This window comes from Poecile atricapillus, chromosome 15 (genome assembly GCF_030490865.1).
Source record: "Poecile atricapillus isolate bPoeAtr1 chromosome 15, bPoeAtr1.hap1, whole genome shotgun sequence".
NCBI lineage: Eukaryota > Metazoa > Chordata > Aves > Passeriformes > Paridae > Poecile > Poecile atricapillus.
The window spans coordinates 5,345,413-5,373,183 of record NC_081263.1 but is presented as its reverse complement, the minus strand read 5'-3'; the positions used below and the strand labels follow the sequence as shown (position 1 = coordinate 5,373,183).

General features: G+C 46.8%; 1 long non-coding RNA gene across 6 annotated transcripts; it reads right to left on the bottom strand.

Moving 5' to 3' along the window:
- Positions 1–87: 87 nt before the first annotated feature.
- LOC131584819 (uncharacterized) lies at positions 88–27,096 on the bottom strand. Of its 6 annotated transcripts, XR_009278806.1 has the most exons (5): positions 26,529–26,884; positions 26,239–26,448; positions 23,054–23,141; positions 14,394–14,500; positions 88–2,848 (listed from the first exon to the last, which is right to left on the bottom strand). It is a non-coding gene; the product is annotated as an uncharacterized LOC131584819 (long non-coding RNA). The 6 variants fall into 6 exon arrangements; XR_009278809.1 differs by lacking the exons at positions 14,394–14,500; positions 26,529–26,884 and adding an exon at positions 26,969–27,096 and having other exon boundaries at positions 89–2,848; XR_009278804.1 differs by lacking the exon at positions 14,394–14,500 and having other exon boundaries at positions 89–2,848.
- Positions 27,097–27,771: the final 675 nt, after the last annotated feature.

Here is a 27,771-nt window from a genome sequence, read left to right as displayed (position 1 = left end):
GAGAGGATGTGCTCTCCCCTGCTCTTCTGCCTTTTTGCATTTCATCCTCAGCACAAAGAGAATCTCATTCCAGTGCTTTATGCAAGTCGTTTGTGGTCCTAAAAAAGATATTACCTGGAGAAAGTAGCAAATCCCCTGGATCCCACACTGGAAAGAGCAGTGTCGAGGCCAGGGGTGTGGGAAGTGGGAACAGGGGTGGGGGCTGCTGCATTTCTGTCTGTGGGAAATGCAGTGTGATCTCTGCCAGACCTTGGAACTCCCTGGAAATAAACCCCAGAGGGAACTGGAATGGGGGAGAAGGAGGTGATTCCCTGCCCTCAGTTGTTACCAACAATTTTGGAGGGAGGTCAGGGATTCAGTTGAGAGATTGGGGGCACAACCAAAGAGTTTTCCTTTTCACCTGGGAGGGGGCTGCATCTAGAGATGCTGCACAGCACAAAGCTGGATATGTGGGGTATTTAGCAGTGGAAACTCCCCCAGGGGCCCCAGAATGAGGCTGGGCAGAAAGGGGACACCATCCCTTTGCAGTAAGACTCAAGCCCACAGCTCATGGCCAAGAGACCCCCAGGCATCCTGCACTGGCCCAGCAGCAGCAGCAGTGGTCCCCAGGGCGTTGGTGGCCCCTGTGGCACAGAGGGACAGAGGAGGGAATCTCTAATTTAGAGGTGGGAGGCGAGGCAGTTCTAATGGTTTGTAGCACAGGCTTGAAAACCAGAATGATTAACGAGAGCAATGCATGGAGGAACCAGAATCTAAGTAATGAGACCTTTATTTGATACATAATACCACTGGGACCTTCTATAAAGAGAATACCAGGAGTAGGGCTAAGTTTTGCTGGCTTGGGAATGCATCAGGAAGGGGGAGAGTATTGCTGACTCTGCAGTCAAATGCTGGGGCTGTGCACAACGGGGCTGCAGTGCTGTTCAGCATGAGCCTGGCACATGTTAATTCAGTCATATATTTTCAGATGCTGGAAAGACACCCTGACTTAGTGTGCTGCGTGGATCTATGCAGAGTTGTGGGTGTAAAATGCAGTGTCCAGAGCCTGATTCCATCACCTCGTGGTTGAACTGAAGCCGAGAGATGAAGAAGCCATTAGATATATATCAAGAACTTCCAGCCAAAAAATTACTTATGGTTTCAATTGAAGGAGAAGAAGTTGTAGAGAGTTTAGGTATGGATGTCAGAAACACAGCAGTTAACAGCAGAGATGTATGAGAGATTGGGAGGTGATAACTTAGATAAATTGGTGTCTCATCCATATTAAGGAGACAGCTCATCCTCAGTTGCTGCCGGATGACATGAACAGTGGAGCGTATATGGATACTAAAATACATTGGTCTTAAAGTTAAATCCCCAAGAACCATCAGAAATAAGTCTCAGAGGCCAAAGTGAGATTTGATGCACACTGCAAAAATATGCACTCTGTCAGAGCATGTTGCTCTCTCCATATAACTTCCACCATTTGTGGGACAATTATAGGGAAAACAATACTGTGATCTGTAAAGCAGTTCCTGGAGTGGTTTTATTCACTAACTCAATGCTATGCATAATCATTGCCAGCAACATCTCCAGAGGTGTGTGCATAATAGAGAGACATCAAGTCAATGAGTCAAAACATCAGAAAATAAAATTCAGATGAACCTCACATTCAAAAATTATATTATCTGTCATTTAACACTGTCTGAAGACCTTCTTATTGAAATAATTCATCTAAACCAAAAACTACCCCAGGCAGTAATACCATGTTGTGCTGCTGTGTTTAGGAGATACCAGGAACTGGGGTTTTCTGCACCTTGAGCTGGCTGCCAAAGAAGGGGAGCTGGGGTTATAAGAGCTGTGGGATCTTCAAGCTGAAGCATCCAAATGACTCCTAGAGGGGAAACAGAGGGCACTGGGAGGGTCTGCTCCTCTCCTGTACCCACGTCAAAGCTTGCTGACATGAGGAGTGGCCCCCCAGCACCACCCATTTCCTTTGCTGTGTAGATGTGTACAATAATTTTCCTTTCAACAGCCAAATTTGCCTCTAAAAGAGAGTTCGTATCCAAATGCAAACTTAATTTGTCCTCTCTGACATTACACTTCACTGGATTAGATCCTTCATGCCTCCTGTTCCGAAACACCCATCGAGATAAGAAGTTATCCTTTTTGAAAAGCAGCCCTGGAAGACCTTTAACTCCCCTAACTAAATTCTTATCGTGCTATTTTCCCAAAGCACCATGTACAGCATTGTCTCTGCACTGCAGCTTGAAAGGAACAATTCCCTGCAGATGCAGGCGCCCGCAGCCAGGAATATCTGCTCCAGGATGCTTTGGCAGGGATATCACAGCATGGGCCATAAGGCAAGGATGGATACATGCATATAGAAAATGGATATGTCCGTGTATGAGCTCACAGGTGCAGGAGGGAAGCGCCAGTGCTGGATAATGAGTCCGAGCTGCTCCAGGGTGTGAGAATGAGCAATGAGCATCTCTGCTGGAAGCAAAATCAGGAACTTGGGTGAGCTTTGCTACTTAGACAACAAATCACTGGGTGTGCTCAAGGGTTCATTTTTCATTGGGAAACACCAGTGAAACGAGTACTTTGCTGCTTATCTCTTTATTGCTTATCAGTGCTTCTTTGCCCTTCATTTGTTGGAAAAGGCCTGGTGCTTAAACGGGTTGAAGGGTGGATGCTGTGACAGAACTAAGCCACCTCTTTAATCCCAGAGGCTTCATCAAGGATTCATTGTGCTCTCTGGGAAAACCTCTCTCTTCCCACATCCCTTGCCTCCCTCTCTCCGCCATCCGTCTGGGTTGCTCTGTCTGTATCTGAAGTCATGCTTGCCATCCTTTGAAGAGGTAGTCTCCTTTAAAAAATCAATAGTTAACATTGTCTTTAAATAGTCTGACATTTACCTTTACTGCAGTTTTCATTTCTTTCTGGGATTGCTCAGACATTAGTATTACCCATGTACATTCCTTATTTCTCTGCCTGTAGCCATGGACCAGGAGCTTTGCAGGGATGGCAATCCTGGTGGGGTAGCTCCCAGCCACAAAAAAGGAGACTTTTGCAAGATAATTGAGAGGACTGGAGCTTGCTAATACAAGCCTCTTTAATTTATGGAAGACATCAACTGAGAATAATTACAAGCAAAAGGGTATCGTAAATCCCTGAAGAAAATACATGCTGAATGCAGTTTTCCCAACAAGCAAATTTGAATGCTAGCCCAAAGGTCAAAATAAAAGACTGTGAGCTTTAACCTCCTGAGCCATCCACCTTTCCTATGGCTCTTGTCAGGAGCTTGTCTGGGGGTTCATTTAGAGAGCTGCCTGTTCAGAGCAGGGCCATTTGCAATCTGGGAAAGTTAAGCAAATTAGCAGAATTATTAGGTAAGAGGCAATTCTCCACAGCCTGCAAAGCAACTGCTTGTTAAATTAGCTCACACGGGAGAATTGCACTGATCGAATGATGGTTGCAGTGTTTGCAGAGGGAAGGCTGTGCAGGCATTTCCTTTGAAATCATGCTGCTGTACTCCAGCTAAAGAATAAAAAAGGAGAGTTTGTGCACATTCCCTAGGCAGGCTCCCTGCACAAATACACTGGAAGATGTCTTTGTCTTTTAAACACATTTCTTCTACCCAGTTCCTTCTGCAACAAAAATAATAATATAAAAAACTAATAAAAAAGAAAAACCCAACCCCCTCAAACTATCTACTTCTAAAAATAGGGAGGGTTACAGGAGAACTGATGCCACCAGACCCCTGGAAGCAGGTGGCTCCATGCTCTCAGTCCCCTCTGGGACTTGCAAGGACACCTGGGGTTTTGCAGCCTTGCTGTCCTGGGAAGAATGTGGGAATGTGGTTTTCAGCAGCAAAAGCAGAGTCCCCCAAGGAGACAAGGAGAGGATGTCTCACCAATGGTTTCTGATCTGTCAGTCTCATTTTTATATACTCTTTGGTTATTGATTTGGTATTTTTATGCCTTATATAGTGCACTTAGTACAGGAAAAAATGGATTCACCAAGTAAATGTGCTTTATTAGCAGGTCTCTGATGGAAAATTATGTCAGTTTTCCATTTAAAAGATGCATCAGATTAATTCACTCATGAATCAATCTGTCTATGCTTGAAAATCTACTCACACCCCACATTAAATCGTCTGGTGTGACACTGCAGGCTGGAGATCACAATGGAAGTTTTTAAATGATGAAAAGGTATTATTGTGAAGTTTTTAGCACTTCCAAGGCAGCTGGGAATGAAATGCTCATCCCCAAAATGAAGTGAGGATGTTACACCAGGCTTAGCTCCAGCTTCCCTCTCAGGAGATGAAGATACATCAGTTAAAGTCATTTGGTATTTTTCTCTTTTTTTTCTTTCTTTCTTTTCCTGCTTCTTTCTGTGACTGACGGATGTCCCAGCTCAAAGGGTTGTCCCAGGTTTTGTCCTTCACAGGCTTTTTTTGGCTCACAGGGCCATGATCCTCGCCATGGAAAGATGGATTATGCCTGTACTTTCCAGGTGATCCACAAAAGGGGGACAGAAATTAATTCCTTTCCCTGTGCTGAGTAGAGGCTCAGGATCATTCATTATTTGTTCCTGAGTGAGTGTTGCACAGGGCCACATCTTACTCCTGGCAGGATATCAGCTCATGCCTGGACACTGGAATATTTGGGAAACAGTTTCAAATCTCTCCCTCTCTCACTCTTTCCCCACTCCTGTCCCTCTACACAGGAGAAAGCAGAAATCATCTGTCAAGCATTGCACAAAATGATTTATAAGATGGGAGGGCAGAAGGAGCTGGAGGCAGATTTTATCAGAGATGCTAAGAGATGCGAAATAACCATCCCACATGGAATTGGGAAAGAAGCCCTTGGTGTTGAGTTTCTTCAAGAGAAAGACTGGCCATGCTGTGCCCCATCACTCTCTTACTCAGCCCCCTGTAGCAGATGCTGCTTCTCCTCAGCCCCAGCTCTGTGGTGCAATCCCACCTTTCTGCCCCAGGGCTACATGAAGCATCTCAGTGCTTATTTCTGGTTTTGTAGAATAAAAGACAAGTGCTTAGAGCCAGCTGAGATCCCTGGGTGCACATCGGTATCACAAGCATAAGGCAAGAGCAGTTGAACATTAAAATAGAGAATCTCTCTTGGAATCATTCAGGTTGGAAAAGACCCCTAAGATCATCAAGTCCAACCATTAAATATCCAATATCCAATATCCATATCCAATCCAGACACGCCAATTGCATAATATCATTTACATGGAGCAGCCACAAGCTGTTTTCTGTTGTCCCTCTGCTTGCTGAATACCCCAAAATGAGGGATTTTGTTCCTTGTGAGGGAAAGGAGGAGGTATCCACACCCCGGGCTGGGTGCTACTACAGCTCAGCACTGCTGCAGGAGCTGAGGTAATGCATGAAGCCGCCAGGCTGCTACGCCCGGCCACGCTCCTGCTGTCTGGCCACGTCAGACACAAAGGGAAGGACGTCTGCTCCAACCTCAGCCAAAAAAGGGCACGTGGATATGGTTCATCTCCTGGCTGCAAACAGCTCAGGCCGTGCAGGCAGTCACCGTCGTTCAGCTCGGTGGGAAGGGCGGTGAAGGAGCAGCCCGCGCGTAGGAGCTGAGGGATCCTTCCTCTGCTCTCGCTTGGGTGTGCAGGAGATCCCACCATCCAAACCTTTCTTCCTTTGGAAAACATGTGCAGCACATCCCGCTGTTTGTGTTTCATCCAAACCAATGTCCTACGGCTATGATACGCGTGATTATGGCAGTCATTTTTAATTAGGGGTTGTGTCAATGTATTGACATTTTTATCGCTGATGGGGGAAGTAGAGGATATTTTCCTGCAGGTGAACTGCTCTCTTCGTGGTTCTCTGTCCCTCCAGCTGCACTGCTTGCTTATTGAAAAATGCAATGTTATTAAGCCCATTCTCTGTGCAAATTAATTAAGCAACTTGCACAACACCAAATCCAAGGAATGCAGAACTCAAATTCCCTCCATCCTATGGCAAGATTTATAATCTTATCCTGAGTGCAATATTTATCATTAACAAAAGCCCTGGCAGGATATGAGAAATAGTGTGATGAAGAGAATGCATTCAATGTCTTGCTGGGAAGTGGAGTTAGACAGGAATGGCTCAAGCCACTCATTGCCCGCAGTGATAAACACCCTGCAGAAGATATTGTTCACCCAGAAAGAAAAGGGAAAGCAGATCATTACATTTATTGGTCATAGCTTTTCAAGAGTCAATAAAGACCTACTGGAAAAGACATGGTTAGCAGCAGGAATATATATTTTTTAGTCTATCTCAGAAATACCTTTGGCTCAACAACTTTATATAACACCAATAGAAGATCTGACTTTTGCCTGATATGTCAGGATGAATCTTCCTCCTAGGTGATGGTCCTGGTGTAGATGGTGCTCACATTGTACAGTTTTTAATGTCTTTAACCATCTTTAGCTTTGTATCCTGATAGCCCCTTCAGGCTATATGTCAATGCCATCTGGGAGGAAAGGAAGAGACTTCTGCTCACTCGCCGCTGTAACGCAGATCTCTTGACTAAAATTGTGCTTCCATCACTTGACAAACTGTCAGCACAGAACAATTATCTGCCTGTTGGCTTGCTTGTCCTTTCTTTTCTCCCCTCTCAGAAATAAATAAATAAATAAATAAATAAAAGAAAAAGAGGTGAAAGAAAAGGATGCGCAGAAAAAAATTCCATGGACAGAATCCAGCTGATCTGATCACAGCACCTGAGACACTGGAAAATGTGACAAAGGCAGAAGTGGGTCCCCTCTTTGCCACTTCTTTTGCCACCTCCTCTTCCTATCCTTGACTGGTGAATGCTCTCAGGTCTTTGGGACAGAGAACGTGCCTGGTTTTGTCTGTCTTTAAGTCCTGTACAAATACGGATATTAGAGTATTAGTGTATTTAGGCTGATGTGTTCAGCAGCTCTAGATTATGAATTGCTCCTCAAAATAACGTTTGCATTCGCCGACAAAGGTCCTTATTACAGAAGAGGGTCAAGCAAAAAGGATTATTCTTGCTAATTATTCGCTGTTATTTAATATTTGCACAAAAGGTTTGCAGGACTGAGTCCTCAGGATTGCCTTGTTTGAGAAGCTAATAGGGTTTCCAGGAAACCAGCAGTGTCTGGTGAGCCATCAGAGCAGCCTCTTAGAGGATATGGGGAACAATTAGATTTGATGTAGTTAAGGATGGTTGGCTAAAGGTTTCTAATGACTTAGCCAGGACCTGATCCTGGGATTTTCAAAGTCAGTGGTAAGATTTCCTCTCTTCCTGTGCTTTATGGGAAATCGACTGCAGCACATCCAATTTTCATACCATGGACAGGTTCAGGATCCGGGCACCTCCCGGCTGCAAAGGGCAGATATCAGCGAGCTCCAAATCCTGCTGTTGCCACAGGAAGGATTTGGAGAGCAGGGATGAAACAAAAATTGTTGAGAAGGATATTTACAATGTTTTGGCCTATGCCTTATATTTGTTCCTACACATTATCAGTCCCTGGAGAGCTCCCCTGAAGTCTACCTGCTGCCTTCTTCTTAGGCATGATATTACCTTGACTAGACCATAATTGGCTGTATTGTTATAGAAATTCCATGCTAAGTGAACTGAATTTCTCATTCCATAAAGATATAATTAGGCAATAAAAACACAGCCAGAAATCTTCAAGCATGGGTGCCTGAAGGTGGGATCCACATTTAGGCATTTAAATGCATGGCCCAACTTTTGGGACCCCTGTGTATTCATATGTCCTCTTGCTTCCAGAGAAGTGGAAGCTTCACTGCAATTCAAGGTGGTTTTGGGGGCACCAAACTTCTTTAAGGAAAGAAAATTTTAATTTACATTCCCTAGTTCTGTTCGAGTTGCAATGCTGCCAGCTTCCCCATTTGACATTTTTTAGTAACTTAATTATCATTACCAAAGAAGAATGTTAATAATGGTGTTGTTTACACTGGATGCAGCCCTGGGGAACAAGAGAAAATAACCCAGATTGTGGGAGCAGGTGGGAGGAGCATGGTATTTTGGAAACCCAGGCCACAACCTGCTGGAAGCATCTGTTTCTACTCAACCTTTTCCTCTGGAGTCCCAACATCATTCACAGCCCTGCCAGCAATTAGGGACTTGTGCTGAGGATTTCCCTTCCCTTGTGCTTTCATCCCAAGGATGTTCAGGAATCTCAGGACTGGCAGTGGCAGCGTTGAGGTGGTTTGTGTGGACAGTGGTTTCTGCCTCAGCAGATGCCTTTGCTTCATTCTTCTGAGATGGGAGTTAGGGATTGGGATTGAGTAGTGAACAGAAACCAGCATGGGTAACTACAAAGCAATGAGGGCAGATCATGTGTCAAGAGGTGACTCGGAGTTACAGAAGTGGTGGCCACTTGGCTGTTTTGCCAAGGGCAGAGCTGTGCTGTGAGGCTTCAACTGGAAAGCAACGAGCGCCCAAACTACCCATGGCTACAAACTGGCTCCACGCTAATACAGGGCTTGGTTGGAGCTGCTCCTTCTCCTGTGTTTGCAGGCAAAAACGTCAACAAATGCATTTTGCATTCACTCAAGTCTTCTATCAGGCCAGGTCAGAGCCCTTTTTGGGTGCATTATTAGGTGCTTAGAAAGATGCCACAGTTGTGAAGATAAATAAATAAATTTAATTAATTAATTAAAATACAGTCTGTAATTTCTTTTACATGTGCCAAAAAAAAAATCAGTTGGTGGCAAGAAGGAAAATGTGCCTGATCTGACTGAAGTATATGGGGAAAAAAAACACATGTAGACTTCAGTAGGATATCGACATGGATGTTTAGGCACTGTTAAAGTGCAGAAAAATGAGCCAGCAGGATCGAGTAAGCACTATTTTCCTTTTAGCTGAGGAAAGGCAGTCCTGCAGTAACATTGCTCCTCATGTCTTTGCCTTTTAAATACCCAGTGATATAAATATTAGATGCATGTTAAGCCTCAGATCCATCAAACGACTCCTTATCTTGAAGCACATGAATACTTTTGGCCCTAGTAAGAACACTTAAACGGTACCTAAAGGACCAGGGATGTGAAATGAAGTAAACCTAATTTCTAGCATGTGAAAAGAGACAAATCTCTGCACACCCTCATGCCAGGGGTTAACTTGGGCCAGGTGTTGCTAAGAAGTAAAGACATGAAAAATCTCCCATCAGACTTTTGCATCCAAATGGCTCATTAAGGCTGCAATATTCATAGCTGGTGAGAGTCCTATAGATTTACGATGGCTAGGAAAGGATGACGCCCAGCTTACTTTCCCACCAATCATTATTACACGGGAAAGTGAGCGATTTTCTTTAACTCCATTAGCATAACATTAGTGCTTATAAGAACCAGACTGGGGTAGGGACTTTACAAGTCTTTTAGGTCAACAAAGTGAAACAGGGAACTCTTTTTTAGGAGCACAGCTTTTATCTCATTAACAAAGAAACATTTGTTGGCTAGTGGATATTTGCAGTTTGGGCCAGTGAGGAAGCAGTTGTTATTCCCAACTCCTTCCCAGCTCTGGTAGCCCTCTAACAGTAATTTCTTCACTAAAGCTGCTGAAGGAGCATCTCGGCGCGTGGTACAAAACACAAGGAGGGAACTTCAGATCAAAACCTTTATTCTTCCTTGCAGCAGACGAAACACTGAGGCACAGGGCTCCGGGGTGGGCGTGAGCAAACACATATGAAAATGCACAGCATTTGCAGTGGGGATACACTGGGTTACAGCTGAGATCAATGGAGGAGGGTGATAGGAATTATCAATCTTGAGCGGTCTCCGTTAGGCAGAATTGACTGGCAACCACATAATGACTCAGGCTCAGCCCACCAGTTTAGAGCCCGAGTGATAGATCTGTAGATGCCAATCATCATCATTTCCTTATCAGCAGTGTTCAAATGGCCATTTGTCTTCTACCTGAGCCGCCCTGGTCAGGTCCAAGTGTTTCATCCTCCAAGGTGCGTCTGAGAGATCAATGCACAGCTACAGCTGGTTGAAGGGGACCAAATCCATTGAACAGTTGATTTGGTTCCATTTTACCAGCTTTAGCAAAGCATTTGGCCTCATGGGCTGTGGCAGCAGAGAAGAGAATTCCTCAGGGTCCTTTCTTTCCCAGCTGCCTGGACCTCTTCTGAACTTGCTGCCTGATGCCGCACTGGTTCAAATGGCTTCACTTTCAGGCAGTCAGGATTTATTTAAGCTTCTTAGAGGCTACGGCTGAAGAGCGGGTCTGAATTAAAGAGGCAGGTTGAACAGCAGTGGAATAGTCTGCAGCAGGAACCATCAGCCTGAAGCATTTTTAAACTTGATATTTGGCTCTGTCTGTTTTGAGAGCCACGTTGCTATTATTGTGTGGCATAAGTAAAGGCTATTGTTTTCATCCAGGTGCTTTAATTATCACCTCCTGTCTCCTTTCCTTTCAGCATTTTATGGTGTGCTGTCCTCCTCCATGCCCTGTGTTTCGGTATCTGAAGTGACACCTAACACTCAGCAGCAGAGGTGTTGTCTGCTGCAACCAGCCCAGACCACAGCCAAGGAACTCAGGCTGCAGAACTCTTCTCCCCTCAGGGCTCTCCTTGAAAAATGGGAGGGAAAAGGTTCGAACACCTGCAATCTTTTTTTAGAGGTTAGCAAACTTTGCTTCCCTACTGTGAAGCCTCCTGTGTTTTCTCATCTGGCATTAAAATCAGCATTTTCAGGAGGTTTAAGACCTGCTCAAGCAATGGTTGTATTTGCCATCACCAGAAACCAACAGGAAAGTGGTGGAAAGGAAACAAAAGGGAGGAATGAATGGGGGGAATAAAAAAAAAATGCTTTTCTTTCTTGCACTCTCATAATCTGGCAATTTGTCCCCAAAGGGGGAAAGCAAGTCCCTGCTGTCCAAGTCACTCCTGTGATGGTTCACATCCCAGCACTGGGGTGTTGATTTCTCCTGGAGAGCCCTGCAGCATGAACACCCCACTGCTAAAAATAACCCAGTAAATCAAATTTAAAAATCACAGCAGCTCCGATCATTTCTGCAGTGGGAGCCAATAAAGTCAGGCCTTTCCTTCTTAACCCGGAGCCACGCGCAGATATTGCACATTGCCATGTGCATAACCTATTTAAAGAATTTATATGCGTCATAAGGCAAAGGTGACTTTTCCCCCCTCTCCCTCGCAGCCCACCATGCTGCAAGATGATACCAGGGAAAAGCACCTGTGCTTGGAACCTCTGCACGCAGAAATATTGCAAGTGGGCCAGCATTTTATCTCCTGAAGAATTACAGGCTTCGCATTGTCACGGTAAGCACTGCAGATCACTTAACTGCCCAAACCCGTTACTCTAAGCTGCCTATAAATAAATGGAGAGAGAGATGGAGAGAGAATAGTTTGTTTTTTTAAAAAGAGCTCTATAATTAATTTAATCGAGTTATCTCGAGGTATCTTTTCAAGAGACAATCAAGACAAGAAACTAAATGGAAACTTAGACAGTGAAGGCCTGGAAGTATCAAATTCATCCTTTGGTAACTTACTGGAGGCAAGGGAAAGTAATTATTTACTGGTGATTGGGTACAGGTGGAAGTGCCATTAGCCACCGAGGCTGTACAGAGCTAAACCCTGATGGGCACACGGATTTTGGGACAGAGTGCATCAAACTGCCTGAGCATCACCACCTCAAACACAATCCACTCCCCAGGCATGTCTGCACTGTCCCAGTCCTCTTGATTTGGGGTCAGTCCTTTGAAAGCAGCACTGTGGGAGAGAAGTGGGGTTACACTGAGCATCTTCTGCTGGGGACCAGAGCTGTCCCCACTCCCCCCTGCTTTGCTTCAGGGAGTGCCTTGGAACATATTTGAAATCAATGTGAGTCGGCGTGGATGTTCTATAACATTTTGTTTAAATTCTCTGCAGTGAGTTATGGGTAAGGTTTTCCTTTTTAGAAAATTAGGTTTTCTCTTCTAGATGCCATTAATCAAAACTAATGCTGTCTCTCTGGTGGTGAGGCTTTCCCAGCAGCTGAGAAAGAGCAGCCCACATTATAAAGCTGGAGAGGGCTGCAACCTACGAGGACTTGTAGCCTGCCAGCAGGGAGGGCCCAGGTCTGTGCCAGGCTGGGCTCTGGGGCTGTACCAGCCACTCTAACAAGATGGATTACAGATGTGGTCAGAGGTCTGAGCTGTGCTGAAGCCCCTGATCTCTCCAGTGAGGCAATACTCATTTCCAAATGCCTGTGGGCCCCCTCCACTATGAAACAGGAGGGACAGGGTTCACCTCTCCCTGCTGGGCGCTGCCAGATTCAACAGGCAGGATCTGGCAGCAGAGTTTGCCAATCCTGACAGCCAGGCAGGGATCAGTGCTGCTCTCCCCTCCTGCCTGTGCCAATGCTGCAAGTGCAGCCTGCAACAGCACCCCAAACCAGGCCCAAAACCTCAGCCTCCAGCACGGTCAGGTTTGTGTCCAAAGCAAAGTCAGGTCTAATCACCTTCTTATTAAATTGGGTCTTGCATTGGAAAGGTGTGGAAGGAGCAGGTGCTGGTGCCTCCCTGCACATGGCCCTGCTCCTGCCGCTGCCATCCCGAGCTGGGCACAGCCTACAGGAGCTGTGGGATGGCACTGGAGAGCCATGGGCAGCTGAGTGAGAGCCAGGGGCTAGAGGTGAATCAAAGCCCAAATAGCAGAACAAACACACAGCTGGCTTCTCCCCCTCTGGTGTGGTGCCTGTGCCTGGCTGCAGGCTGTGCTGCCCATGATTATATCCAGGAAAATGGGCAAAAGCCCCCAGTGCTGTGCCAAGAAGGATCAGTAGTACCCAACACGAGAATCTCCTCTATTGCAGATCTTTCCACTTCAGCCTCAATATTCTAATAAAGATGTGTTATAGACAGTAGAGAAAAGCCGAAGAATTTATCAGCATTTGTCGATATTCCTAATGAAGCAGAAGATTCAACATGCAATAGAATTAGCCTACAACGAACCCTTGCATGGGGCCCATCCTTCTGAGTCCAGAAATCTCCTGCCTATTCCAGTCCAATACACTTTTGAGAAATGAGGAGCCCTCCAATCCATTATCATTATAAGCTAAAAGGCCAAATGAGACAAAGTACTGTTGCTCTTCATCTGAATAAACAAATCATTTTTAGATCAAATGCATGAACAATTTATCATTCTAAAATCCAATCAAAAGGAAAAAACAACAATACAGAACATTGATTTCCTACAGCTTTATCTTAATGAAGTGCACATTCCCTTTGTAATTAGCTTTGGAAGGTTTTTTTTTTCCCCTTTCCCAAAGCTAATGTGTTATTTGATTTCCATCCAAACATTACTAAATTGGAGGAAATTTCCTCAAAATGAAGTGGCTTTTGATAATACAGGAAAATGTCTACTCTCTCACATTGCTATTTTTTCCCCCAAACAGCCATACTTATACTGCAGATGATTCAACTTTATTGCATGGTGTCTTTGCAAGGATGTTTAAATCAATGCCACAGTTGCAGGATTCTGCCCAATGTGCCATTTGTAAACCAGAAAATACAAGCTCGCTGCTTTTATCCTTTTCCTTACAGACATCAAATATTAATTGAACTGATATTATTGCAGGGAAAAAGTAGACTGTGTTTTATTAACATTTCTAAAATTAAAGATGTTCAACCCAAAAAGTAGACTCCAGACAAGGCTCAAGAGCCTTCTGCTTGGATTTTATTTGACTTAATTAAAAAGCATTCAGTTCCTTTGTGCACTAAAGCAGTTGCTGACATTGCAGTAGCCACTCAGTCTTTCAAACCCAAACTATTACCTGAACTTAATAAAGTGTCTATTTAATTTATACACCCTCATGAACTCACCTGTCTCCAACAAACACAACGTGGTTCTTGCTAATGAGCAGCAAAGGCAGCAACTTGACAGCAAACTCACCAGCACCCCGGGGTAACTCAGCTGCCCCAAAACATTATTTCCATCTCCTTTTATCTGCCTTCTCCACCACTATTGCTGTTATCCAATATCCCTGAGCCAGCGATCCCCATGCATTGCTGGAAACGCTCTTTGCCAGGCCACCTCTCCCTTCCTCCCCTAAATCTCTCCTTTAAATCTTCTCTTCTTTAAATGGTGCTGACCAGAGGACTGTTGCTTTCACCCTGCTTCAATGAGTAATTGCTGAAATGAAATGGCTAATTTGATAGTCTGGTTTTATTTGGGTGTATTGCCAAGGTACCTGGCAATACCTGTGACAGGGAATAACATCCCAAACCTTATCGCCTTATCACTTATCATAAGTTATCACCTTATTCCTTGGTTATACAGAGCATCTTAAGTGACCTTATCTCTGTCTTAACCCAAATTTTGGTCCTAGGCCTGCTGTAAAAAAGTCAGGGATGGACCTGCTCTGTTCCAACAATGCAGAGCATCATTACCTGGAGGGAGCTGGCTCCGTGTGGGATCAAGATGGTCCCTCCAAAGCTCTTTTCCCGAAGCACAAGGCTCTGAGCAGGTCTCTGGGAGCTGCACCTCCTGAAACTGGCTGTGGAAATAGTCATGGAGTTGGATTTTTTTGTTTTGCTACTCACACTTTCAAAAGAGAACAAAGCCTAATACAGTTTGTGCATTTTATGGACCTAACAATTAAACAGGTTTTAAAACATGTGCTGACTCCATAATCCCATACAGGGGAGTGCACTCAGCGTTTTTAAACAGCAACTGATACAAGATACCACTTAATAGTACAAAACACCAGCAGTCCCGTTAAAATCAATAGAAAATTAGATTCTATGAAAGTGCAATATGTGTCCAATTAGTTATAATTGGAGCAAATGGTGATGCAGATAAACTCCTGGAGGCAGAGGGATTTGTCCGGAACGCTCCCCGCCGGCCGCGGGCGCGGCGCAGGATGGGCCCTGGCGGGCTGTGCCATGCCCTGGGCAGGAGGGATGAGCCTCCTCATACAGGAATGTTAACTCTTGTCTAATTATGGAGCTGCTCCGAGCCGGCAGGACGGCTCTGGTGCACCACTGTGCCTGGTGAAAAACGATCAGCTGTCACACGGAAACCTCCCTGTTGGACTTGACAAATTATGCCAGCAAACCTGTTTGAGAACTAAAAAATCCTTGGACACGGTGACAGGCAGAGAAAGATGCTGTGTTATTTATTTATTTGCCCAGCAGACTTTAAGAATTGTGGCTTAGTCCCCCAGTGCTCACTTTTTCCCCCCCGCCTGACTGTTGTTATATCAGTTTAAACTCCTTCCCACCAATTATTTCTCAGGCTTCTTTCAACTCCGAAAAACTCAGCTGCACGGCAAAATGGGAACTAGGTTATGCAATTCTAACGCTTTATTTTTAACATCTTTGGTGCAACATATTGCCCTCCTCTTTGTTTCATCTTATGACTAAAGAAAAAGAGTGAAGATCCCCTATTGCAGCGGCGCAAAGGGACATCCCCAACCAAACATTGCTCCAACCCCTTCCTGCCCTCACACTGGATGAAAACACATCACTTGCAGTACAACAATTATTAATTTGCAGCAAATTTTTTTAATATACACACTATCAAGTAACAGTTATTTCACCAAAAAGTATTGGTTCAGAGCTAAGCAGCAACAACTTTCTCCAGGGTTCATATTTTCTTATTTTAAATTAGTTATTCAAATTATTAAAGACTTACGGGCACAGAGAGAAACAAAAACCCTCATGTTTACCCAGACCTGAAACCTTTTTTGCATTACTGGACACAGTTACTTACACTGTTAAAAGAACTGTCTCTCAAGAAAGGGAAAAAAAAAAAAGAAGTGGCAGCTTTTATTTGTTACGCTGACTCAGCCAAATGGTGGAACAAGAAACATTAAGCCCCAATCCATAACTTTTGTGGCCGCTCAAAGGACGTATTCTTCCTCGACACTGATAAAAGTTTAATATGTAGTTGCCCAGGTTTTTAATAAACTTGTCAACAAAAGAGCAAGGCAAATTGATGGGGACCTTCCCAGGAATAAATTCAGTTTCAAATAGGCCAAATGAGCGTGGAGGACAGGGAGGGGATGGTGCACGGGTGACTTTTGCTGGGCTTTGCAAAAATGGCACAATAGATTTCAGCGGGTGCATCTTATTGTCTCAAAGACAAGGCTTTTGGACAAAGCTGGCTTAATTTAAAGAAGCCAAAGTGGTGCAGCACAGCCCTGACACCGTGAGGGACAGAAGGGGCAAAGGCTGGACATAAATACCCATCTCACCCTGCACATTCCAGTCCCCATCCCGCTGCAGACCTGCTCAGGGACAAGCTGCAGTGTTGCTCCACGATTTTATCCCCAGTCTCCCACTGCACACATTTCAGGACATCCTGCAGGTATCACCTGCACAACAACCTCCTCTGTCTGGCCAAACCTTTCCCACTCCCTGCTCCATCTTTTCTCTTCAAATACTCTGAGCTCAATTCAAGCACAACACAGTTTTCCTCTGCTCTTTCAGAAGCTGTTTCACTTTTCTGCAGTCCTCACTTTCAGGGACCAGTTACCCTGCATCCCCATGGCCACGAGCTCCAGGCACTGCCCACCTCCTGTCAGGTTGGGAGTGAAATGACCACATGAGATTCATTACTTTCTGCTAGCTTCAATCAAGTTGGTGTCTTAAATTATTAAGACTTGGGGGTTTTTTGTTAATTTGTTTACCCGAGGTAAACACAAATATTAAATCAGAGCTTCCAATAGTCTCGCTGCCAGGAAATTAACAAGCAAATTAACCCGCAGCCTCCCAGAAGGGAACACCAGTCTTTTCATCTCAGCAGCTCTTTGTGGCACTTTGCTTCCCGTGCCACCATCTCTCTCCTGACACCTTCCTTTGCTTGCACCAAACAGCTTGAAAAGCCAAAAGCCAAGTCCTGTCTCCAATGCCAGGTCACAGCTCAGATTGGAAGCGCTGTCCCGGCCATTGCGGTGAACTTTATTCTCAATTGCTCTTAGGTCACTGGATTCCTGCTCCTGTGGCTTTATCCGACTCCCCAAATGCCAGGGTTGACTTGTCTATGTAAGGTCTTTGCAGGGATGGCTCCTGTCCTTACAGCTGCTGGGTGACTTCTGCGGGTGGTGGTCACGAGTCCCACGCCTCCTGGCTGCCCAGATGCCACCTAATCCTGTCCCCCCAGAAGGGCAGCTGAGAATGAGCACTATTTATAGCAGTTGTTCCCCAGTTCCCCCAGGCTCATCAGTCTGCCCAGGGCTTTTTTAGATAGCGGCACAGGTCCCAGCACAGGCCATATCTGGGCATGGTGAGGCATTTACAGGCACGGCTCTGTGCTTCAGGAGAAAAAAGGAAAAGGAAAAAAAAGGAAAACCCTGCATCTGTTGGAGATGTCAGTCGCCTGCTTCCCTTGAGCCTCCTGAGCACCACCAGCAACTGTTCCAACTGCTAAAACCTTTGACTATCAAATCCTGCTTTAGTCAAGACATATCTGTGTCTGAAAGCCTTCGCCTTGCACACAAGGGGGTCATCCACCAGCGCTGCTCCTCCGTACAGACCGCTCTGGAAAAATACAGACTAACCCAGGGATGCTCGCTGGTGCTGCTTACACAGTGCAGGCAAAAACACCTCAACAGCATCACGGGGTGCTGCAGTGCTCAGGAGACAGCAGCCCACAGGGACACTGCTCCGCCTGTAGGTGCCCACCACGGTGCTCAGGGCTGGGCACATACGGCTGGTTAAGGCTGGCATAGCCCAATATCGGCAGAGTCACCCAGCAGCGCAGGATCACGGCCACGCTGGTGAGCAGCAAGCCAGCCCGCAGTGCTGGGGCACCCCACAGACCCCATCATCCCTCATCCTACTGGGATACCCCCCCAGGCATCCATGGCTCCATGGGCTCACAGCTGAGGTCCAGCCTCCACACCTGACACCTTGCACCTGTTCCAAGGTGTGGGGAGCACAGATGAGCCTCAGCGTGACAGCACGACGGCAGAGGGGCACAGTCCAGGCAGGCAGTGCCATCTCCCCACATACACACCAGGCAGAACTCTGCAAGCCAATGCCAACCAAACCAGAACAATCTTGGCCTCACGTCATTGCCTTCACTCACCTTGGCCACCTCCTCCTTCAGCCTCACAGCACAAACACAGTTTCAACAACTCCTCGGCAAGAACTTACTTTGCCTTGGAGGGAAACTGAGGCAGGCGAGCTACACAACTTGTCTGCAGCCCCAGCGAGCCAGCAGGGGAGTCCATGCTCCCTCTTGGCTCCCATCCTTGGAGCGCTGGGCTGCTCTCAGCGTGACCCCCCGCATCCCAGTGGGAAGGCAGCTCTCAGCATCGCTGCCCGCTTGGCTGAGGTCAAGAGCAACTTCAGCATCACGCGGCAAACGTTTAACCCAGCGTCTTCTCTGGGAGGCAGCCACCAGTGCGGCACTGAAATCAGCCCTGGGCTTTCCAGGGAGGGATCCGAGCTGAGGAACAAGGATATTTCTCTTGCTAGGAACACACCACCCCCTCGCCCACAGTCACTGCTAAGTGCAAGATGTGGTGAAAGTCTTTAAAAATAGATATATTCCCAAGCAATTCATGCCGCTTGCATCTGGCAGGGCAAACCTAGCATGGAAGCTCTTTCTTACTGACTAAAAAGGATTGTTAGCAGCTCGAGGCTCGTGCAACCTTGACTCTCTCCTCCTCTCTTCAGGGCCTTCTCTTGTTCTTGGCCTAAACCAGTCCTGGGAAACACAAGGGAAGCCCTGCCCAGCTAGGCTGGTGTCAAAGGCAGGGAAAGATACTGCAGTGCAGTGCTGATCTCTTCTGCAATCGGACGTGCAGACTAGCCCGAGTGCTGAGTCAGCACAATTTCTTTTTTGATTGGTTGATCTGAGTAACATATTTTCAATGTATGCTAAAGGGGCAGCAATTAATACCTTTTCCCCCTTTCCCCACATTCCCAAACTGCTTCGAATCGAATGCACAAATCTCACCCCCAAAGTCACACTCTGGTCCTAAATATTCTGAGGCTCTTTCATTTTTAATTTAGGGCATTAAAAAAAAAAATTTGCAATCTAAGCGATGCTCACTTTGATCGACTTGTGCTGCTGCAGCTAAAATATCTGTCCTGCAGGTCAATCTAATCATGCTTAATAGCAGTTTATTCTTCAATGCAACATTTTTCACGTTGGGTCGACAGTTTTAAATGAGATTGCTGATGCACCCCTTTACTAATGCTTTTACCAGGGCCAGCACATCCCTTGAAATACTTGTGCAATAAAATGCTTTATTGCTCTTGATGAATGCACTATTAAACTTGAATTGCAAACATGCCCCCCCTTTTTAAAAAAATAAAAAAAATAGAGGGTGCTAGAATTTATGGGACCACCTGTCTCCCAACATTAAGTAATAGTAACAACTGTAATAATGGATCATCAATGTAACAAACACTCAGAAGTACAGAAAAAAGAAAAACCCGCCAGGGAAAACCGCATGGCACAAATTTGTCCCTGTGCTCTCATGTGCACGTGCGAAATATCCATCTTATACCTGCCTGTAGTTCCGCTTACATGCGGGGAATTCATCTCCAGAACGGCTGGATTTTGTGAGGCATAGAATAGAAAAATTTAACTAATTTGGTCCACTGGATTTATGGCTTTTACAATTCTCAGAGCTCCTGTTTCTGCGCCTGGCGCTGCACAGTCCTCGGCTGGCAGGATGGATGGGCGCACCTGAGCGTCCCAGCGCTGCAGGTCCAGCACGGGTGCTGCTCATATCACACCCACCACAGCACTCAAGGCCAGGAGATGCTCACCAGTTTATAAAAAGTTTAAGAGAAGCAGTTTTAATTTAGCTGTAAAAGAGAGCGGGCCAGTGCAATGCAACAGCCGCGGGTTTAATCCAAAGAGGTGTAAATGGGATGAAGAACAGAAGAACGGCGCAAAGTGGTTGGCAAAGGCCTGTGGCCATCACCTGCTTCCATTGGTGTCAACAGCAAGGCTGCCATGGCTCTTGGGGGCCCACATCCACCCCATTTCATTTTTAACATCACCCAAGCCCAGGCGACACCATCCATGGCAAAGCCTCCCCTGCCACCTCCGCTGCCACGCTGCGAGACAGCGCTCAGAATTATACCTTTGAAAATATTTACATAAAAAATAAATCTGAGCACTTAGCGACTTCCTAAAGTTAGCAATTCCATGTGATTAACAAGCGTATTAATTCAGAGAGGCGGGGGGAAGGAGATAAAAATTGCATTACAAATGCAGGTATCTGCTGTAAATCAAACCATGAACACCTTTGCAAGAGCAACGTGCAGTGGCACAGGGGTTTTAGTATAACCTGTGCTGAGAAGGGGAAGAAAACAGAGAAGGAGGGAAGAAAAAAGAAAATAATAATAATAAAAAGAGAAAATACAAAAAAGAAGACAGGAAAAAAGGAAAAAAAAAAAGGAACAAAGGAAGGAGAAGGGAAATGAGGAGTGGGACAAAGGGCCAGCAAAGAAAGGAGGGGAATTTCATATATAAATTATATATTAGATATAATGTTGTGTGATATTCAGAATGGTGAGAATTGTCCTCATTTTTCATCCAGAGACTCAAGGTAACATTGCTGATTTACAAAGGAGCAGAACTGCAGTCCTGCATGGTACCAGGTGCCTTCTGCCTGGGTTCAGCTCCCAGCATCCACCAGTTTTGTATTTAAGTCTGACCCCAAAATGGGTCTGGACACTCACAGGACTGATCCTTGTGGGGTCATGGGAGCCAAGGATTGTCCCCAGGCAGGGTGGCTGATGCTCAGGCTGAGCCCAGGGGATGCTGCATCCCTGCAGCCGGGTCCTAAGGGACTGTGCTGCTGCCAGCCAGCAACACCCCAGCTTTTCAGGGCCCAGCACAGCCAGAGAATCAGAAAAAGCCAACAGGATAATGTGCAAACCATCCATCCTCCAGTGCAAACCCAGCCTTCCCAAAGACACCTGGCAAAAAAAGCAAAGGCTCCTCCTCTGCTGGGAAGGGGCTCAGCACTGCCCACACCTCCATCAGCCATGGCATTTAATTTAAACAACAATAACAACAACAAGAAGCACCACAATAAACCCCACAAATCCTACAGGTAGGAAATCTCCCCAACAGCCCAACCTGCCTTTCCTCACCCACTACTCACGAGCACCTGCTTGCAGTTCAATCCACCTTGGTGTACCTGGAACAAGTGATGGCGGTGCTCACCATGAACAGAGACAGATAAAGACTCCCCAAAATCCAAACTTAGAACCTCACCTGTTCCTCATGCCGGGAGGAGGATGCTGCCATGGTAAAGACTTGATTAACCTCTGCATGACATGTCCTGGCACCACACCAACCAAATGATGAGGAACCCGTGAGCAAGACGAAGATGGGGTTGTGATTGCAGGGAAATCACTCAAAAGCAAAGTGCTGCCCTCAGCGGCCCCACAGAGATGGAAACCGGAGTTTGGGAAACTGGGGAGCGGCTTTTTTGAGGAGTTCAGCTTTGCACATCACTGCAACTTCACAGAAACATGAGGAAATTTGGGGCTGAAAGCTTTAAACCCTCACATGTGACTCCCGCCTAGGTAGAACATTAAACATGTCTTTAAACCAAATTCCTTTTATCTTGCCACGTTATTGTAGGATCCTGGAAAAATAGCTAACTATTTTACATTGGAAAATGTCACAAAGGAAAAGGCTTCCAGAATTAAAGGGTCTAACTTTCTTATTTTCCTTTGGGAAAATAAGACCCCTATATTCAGGGCACTCCTCTGGCTTTAGCTATGATCCCCTGACTCGATGGCTCACACACTGAAAGGGAAGGTCTCCTTCTCACCAGTTCTAAACATAAAAAGTTTTAATGCGGGAAAGATTCAAAAAGCGGAATTTGCAGACTAAAGCTAAAACACTGCACACCCAAGTCACAACTGTTGTCTCCTTTTCCTCTCTCTTCTTCTCCCCCCACCCTCCATCTCCTTTTGTTATTCCTAGATTCAAAGATCAGCCAGCTCTGTTTGCTATCCAGCCTTATTTTTGGGGTAAAAAGGGTCGATGGGGAAGCAGGAAAAGGGAGCGATTGGCCTGCATCCCTGCTAAAACCCAGGAGCGGACAGCCAGCTTTCCTCTGGCATCGCCTTTCAAAGCCCATGCCGCAGTCAGCATATTGAATATTTAATGTCCTGATGAGCATTTCCACCTGCTGACACAGGCAAAGTGACAGAACAATACACGCGCTGGAACAAGATCATCAATTGACTCCCCAGTCAGTCTGCCGGGTCAGGCAGTTAAAAAAAATAATAATATAAAATAATCTGTCTGTCTTTCTCCCCCGCCTTGCCCGGGGTCACACATTGCTCCTCTGAGAAGGATTCCCACCTGAAATACATACTTCTTTACATTCCATAGCTTGCCAGGTTCATATGGGCATATAAAGAAGTATGTCTCTCAAGCAGGTAGTTTCAATATGCGCATTTATATGGTCACAGGAGGAAAAATAACGCTGATTTACAATTTACATCCTGAGAGTGAGTTACGGCTCAGTTCAAACCAGCAGACTTTCCTCCTGCCCAGCCCATGTGCAGACAGACACACAGCCCAGCTCCCGATCCTCGCCGGTAATGCTGGGCTGAGACCTCGGCAGGTGATGGATTTTGGGTCCTGGGAAGGGGAACTGCATCATTCGCTGGACACAAAGCAGCAGTGGTCCAGTGGCTGCCCTGGCAGGGGCTCTTTGAAACCTAAACGGCACAGAGTAAAAGCCAGCTTCCCACTCCACCTAAAAAGTAGGTGTTTCATTCTAAATCATAAACTTCTAGCATTTAAAAAAGACCAAAATGTGGTTTAGAGGAAAGCCTTTGCTATATATGCACACAGGTTTCATTTCAGACAAAGCCATGTGGGAGAAAGTTAAATATGTATCAATTCCCAATTGCCTCCATCCTACAATTTGGAAACAAAAAGCCAATTTGTTTTCAGAAAGCCAAGAATCGAATGGCCAGCTACTGATCTACAAACCACGACCGGGAAGGGCTGCTCCATTCGCCAGAGTAAGAGAACTCATCAGCCCCAGACACGCGATTGCTTTATCAGTAAATAGAGATTAAAGCATAGGAAGAAGAAAGCATCTTACCTAGTGAATCCAATGATTTTTCCTCTCCTGGTCACTGGGAGCGAGACACTACCCCGCAGACAAGCAACCCCCAAAAGATAGCACATGCCTTTTGGTGCGTTCAGGGCATTAAAAATAAAAAAAAAAAAAAAAATAATGAAAAATTGCTTCTAATAACTCATCCGGTTGAGCTCCACGCCAGCTAAGGGGCTTTGGGAAGACCTGCAGACATAAAAGGCAGCCAAAGCGAGGTGCTGGGAGCTCGGGCCAAAGCCTTGCCGAGTTCTCCCCGCAGCCCTGCGCGCCCTGGCCGGAGCCGCGCCGTGCCCCGTGAGGCTCGGTCCCGCACGCATCCCTATCCCTGTCCCTGCCTCTGCCCCTCTCCCTCGCCTCCCTCGCAGCCGTGCTGAGCTTTAAAGCTCCCTGAACAATGTGGGCCGAGTGGCAGGGCTGCGCTGGCCGGCCGGGCTGAATGGGAGACTATAATGGGCAGGATTTAGGCAGGAGCGCGGCGGAGGTCACGGCGGGCGCTGCCTGCTCGCTCAGCAGGGCGGGCACGGTGCCTCCTCACCTGCGCCCGCCGCGGACAGAGATCGATACCAATTTACAGGCAAATGTGCGATGGCTGCCTCCGTGTTAATGAATTTTACCGTTCCTCACAGTCTTCTAATGAACCCTTTAAAGAGGGTTTAAGTAAACTTAGCAAGTGGCAAACTAAGCACTTTGGAATACCTAATTGCATCGATGCTTCTCGCTGCTTTTTAAAATATCACTGCCAGCTGGGGAGCAAATATTTCCCTGCGCCCCATCGACTTCCAGCATCACTGGAAAGCAAAGGCCGCATGGAGCCCGGGTGTAAATCCGCTGTGCTCAGCCCCAGCCCCCAAAACCGCTTCACACCCCTCACATGCCTCGCTCCTGGCTCTGTGCAGCTTCCCTCTCATTGCCTCAGTTTGTTGGCCCTTTTAACCATCATAATTTGTCTCATTTGAAGGCAAATTTCAACCTTTGGTTTGGATTAAGGAGAAAAGAGATGGAGCTGTGGCACTGGTGTAATGCATGACTGCAGTGAAATTAAAGCAAAGGGAGAGCTGAAAAGTGTGAGGGAAAGTCTGAGTGATTCAGATTTAAAAAAAAGCAAACAACCAAACAAACAACAAAAAGTGTTAGTGGTGGGGTGTCGCACAGCCAAGCACTCCATGGTATTGAATTTCCTTCAGACTGACAGCAGAAGGACATCTACTAGACTTCTTGGGCTGTTAAACATCTGCACCTTGTACCCAGTTTGATTTCCTCAAATGCATTTGACATGGGCTGTCCTAAACAGTCCCCAAATTCTGCAGACCAGTGGGACAGCAGCTGCCAGCCACCTAAAGCGAGCCCTGTGTAAGAGCTCTTAAAAAACGACCTTTTAAATCCTTACTAGAACTGAAGACAATGACACAACCACAGCAGCAGAGTTCATCGTGGCGATTTAAATTTGCTTTGAGGATCTGGGTGGAATCTTATGCTTTTCAGGGTTGTGCCTTTTGGTGGAGGAACAGACAAATGGCCATGATGGTGCCGTTAATGTAACATCAGAGGCACCCTGTGGATCCCATCCTCCAGCCACCACCAGGAGTAGAGTGATGGTGGGTGAACATCAGCCACTATCCTCAACCCACTTGGTCTCGCTGAGCTCCTACGCTTGCTCTTGGCAAAAAAAAACATGCGCAATAAAACTGTGGCTGTTCTGGAGAGAAAAACGGATGGAGACCTGGATCATGTAGAGGCCAAGGGGCAAATAAAAGGGGAGGGAAGAGCCTGAGGTATTGCCTGAAGGCAAAAGGGGAAGGAGCGGGGTGAGAGAGATGGAAAGCAACATGCTGTATATTATCTCCCAGCTCTGCCCCAGGCTCAAGGTGCTGCTCAGGTCCAAGTGGCTAAGTCAAACTGAAGCTGTGCAGCACAAACCTTTGGGGACTTTGAAGTCAGCCCCTGTGCAGGGCTGGGCACTGGAGAAGTGAGACACCAGCAGGGCCGAGGTGGAGGCAGGCACTTGTCCCAGCACAGCCCATGGCAGAGAGACTGGGCTCAGACCTTGGGAGCCACAGACACAACCATCTGCTCGAGAGGAACCCAGCAATTAAACTGACAGCACAAATCACAGATTTCTGCCTATACAATTACACAGTCCACACTCCCTCTGGCACAGGCACACATATACCTGTATCCACACTCCCCACACAGCCTGGAGATGGGCTGTGTCTGGGTGATACATTACACCTGCTTGGATATAGCATTTATATACCTGTGCATAAAGATGCTTATAAAATATCCATATGCATGCTATAAAACATACCTAAATCTGCCTGAGTGTGTGTGCACCACAGTATCCACCTCACCAAACTGGTGCCTGTATATTCATGTGATAGGTACCACCACTATCATATAAAATATAATGACCACAGTCAACTCTGAGTTGCAGAAGCAATAACAGTCAATTGATGCTACACTTCATGTAACCTGAATTCCAAACCTTTGCAGGGAAACCTAACTTCTCCTCCTCCCCATATTCCCTTTCCGATCGTCCACAAACCATGCGCCTGTAATTAATACTCATTTCTCAGCATTTTAAGAGTTAATCACCACAGCATTGAGATCATTGCAAGTTAGGCTAAGTTTAACCACATTTCACCCTTTTGCTCTGCCTGATATCAGCTCATAGCACTAGTTTGTTGCAAATAAATAAATAAAGCCCCAATCCCCCCAGGTGTCATTAGCCAGCCTGTGTCTGAATTAGGCATTTAAAGGCCGGTTTAACCTTGCAGAACGGTTGCATGTCAAAGTTCTAACATTTCAGTTCAGATTATTCTAGTGCACTGCTTGCTCTGCAGTTTGTTAGTTTTTGTTGTTTTTTTGTTTTTTTGTTTTTTTCTAAAATGCGGAGTATGCCACGGCAGAACAAAAAAAAAGAGGGGGGTGAGGTTTCCTAAGCGATCCACAGATTAAACACACATCCAGCACATCCCCACACAGACACACACACACACATACATTTGTCGGATGCAGAAGCCCACATTTAAGTCCCCGGGTAAGTTGGATGGGCACTCAGTCCTGCATTGGCCAGGAAAAGTGTTTAAACCAAGCTGAGCTGGTAGCGGTTAAAGGCAAGACAGAGAGCAGAAGAGAGGGGAAAAAAAAAAAAAAAAAAAAAGAAGACATACCAGTTAGGAGCTTCTGTTGCAGCAGAGGACTCACCAGAGCACTAGCTGAAAGCTGAATCAGCTTTCGAGAGTTAGGGATGCATAGAGGAGGGTCATGGAATCACAAGGTAATAATGCGCTTCATGCTGCAGCCGTCAGCCTTCTCCTTATAGCCAATCTCTAATGCAGGAAGGGAACAGAGAGCAGGCCCAGGGATGGGATTAGTCCTCACTTGGAGAGAAAAAAAAAAAAAAAAATTAAAAAAAAAAAAAAATCCACCAGGCAAACCCTCCCCTCCCACCCACCCTTACCTCGCCCCCGCCGCCCAGCACCGCCACAAGTCCATCCCTCGGTGGCCGCGGCTGCAGCGCATCGCGGCGCGGTGCCGCGGGGTGCGGGGAGGCAGCGCGGTGCCGCGGGGGCTGCGCGGGGCGGGCGGGGAGCGCGCTCGGGCAGCGCCGCGGCCAAACGGGGGTTAAGGAGCAGCCACCGTGCCCGCCCGGATTGCAGCACACCTTGATGCGAGAGGCTGCGCCGGCACAAGTGCCTGCGCCCCCCCTCCCTTCCCTCCTCCTCCTCCTCCTTGTCACCCCCCCCTCCATCTCCCGGGGGTCAGCCCGGGCTGGGGGTCAGGCTGCGGGGGGATGCACACGGCTGGGGGGGCTGGCGGAGGGAAGGGGGGAGCTCTGGTCAGGACGCGAGTCCACCTTTCCAGTGCTTATATACCCAACGAAGCATCCCAAACACGCACCCCCGGGCGCTCGGCCCCTGCTCCTGCTCTTCCCTCCCTGACCATATTTAGTCAACCACGGCAAAAAATAGCCCGTCAGCTGGAGCCTGCCGAGCAGGGCTTGGAGTTCAATCGCTCCTCGCAGCCCATTGACTACTGGTCCTGCAGGGTCCTGACTCTGCCTTTTTTTTCCCCTCTGCTATTTTTAGCTAGGCCAAATAAAGAGGGAGCTCATCTTACTACTCTGTGCCGGCCCGAGGTTTCGCGGGGCCCTGGCTATGTTTGGTAAGTGCCAGCGTTGGGAGACACAGCGCGGAGACCTTGTCCATGCCGGAAAACCTTTGACTGTCTCCCGCTTTGGTTCTTTTCTTCTCCTTTTCCTTCTTTCATTTGTATTTCTTCCTCCATGGTAGAAAGGTTTCCAGGCGAGAAGGTGGGGAAGAAGCTCAAAAGATCCTGATTTTCACCTTACAGAAGGAAGAACTGCTTTTCAAAAACCTCATGCTGGGGCTGAGTCCTTCACCACAATGTCCTGGGCACCTCATTGTCTGGCCACGTCTGTCCTGTGTCTCCAGAGGTGCTGAAGGCTGGGAAGGTGTTGGACTTTCTGCCCTGCATGGAGAGCTTTGGGGAGCCTCATTGCCAGGCAGGGAAACCCCCCTGTCAGGGTGGGTTAATGTGGATCACCAGCACAGCGGTGTTTCCTGGCTTATGAGGCCACAGGATCTTTCCAACCCGCAAAGTTTCATCCAGCAGTACAGCAAGGAGGGGAGATTCTGGCAGCGCAGGCACTGCCCTTGGCTTGTGCCTGGAGAAGCAAGCAA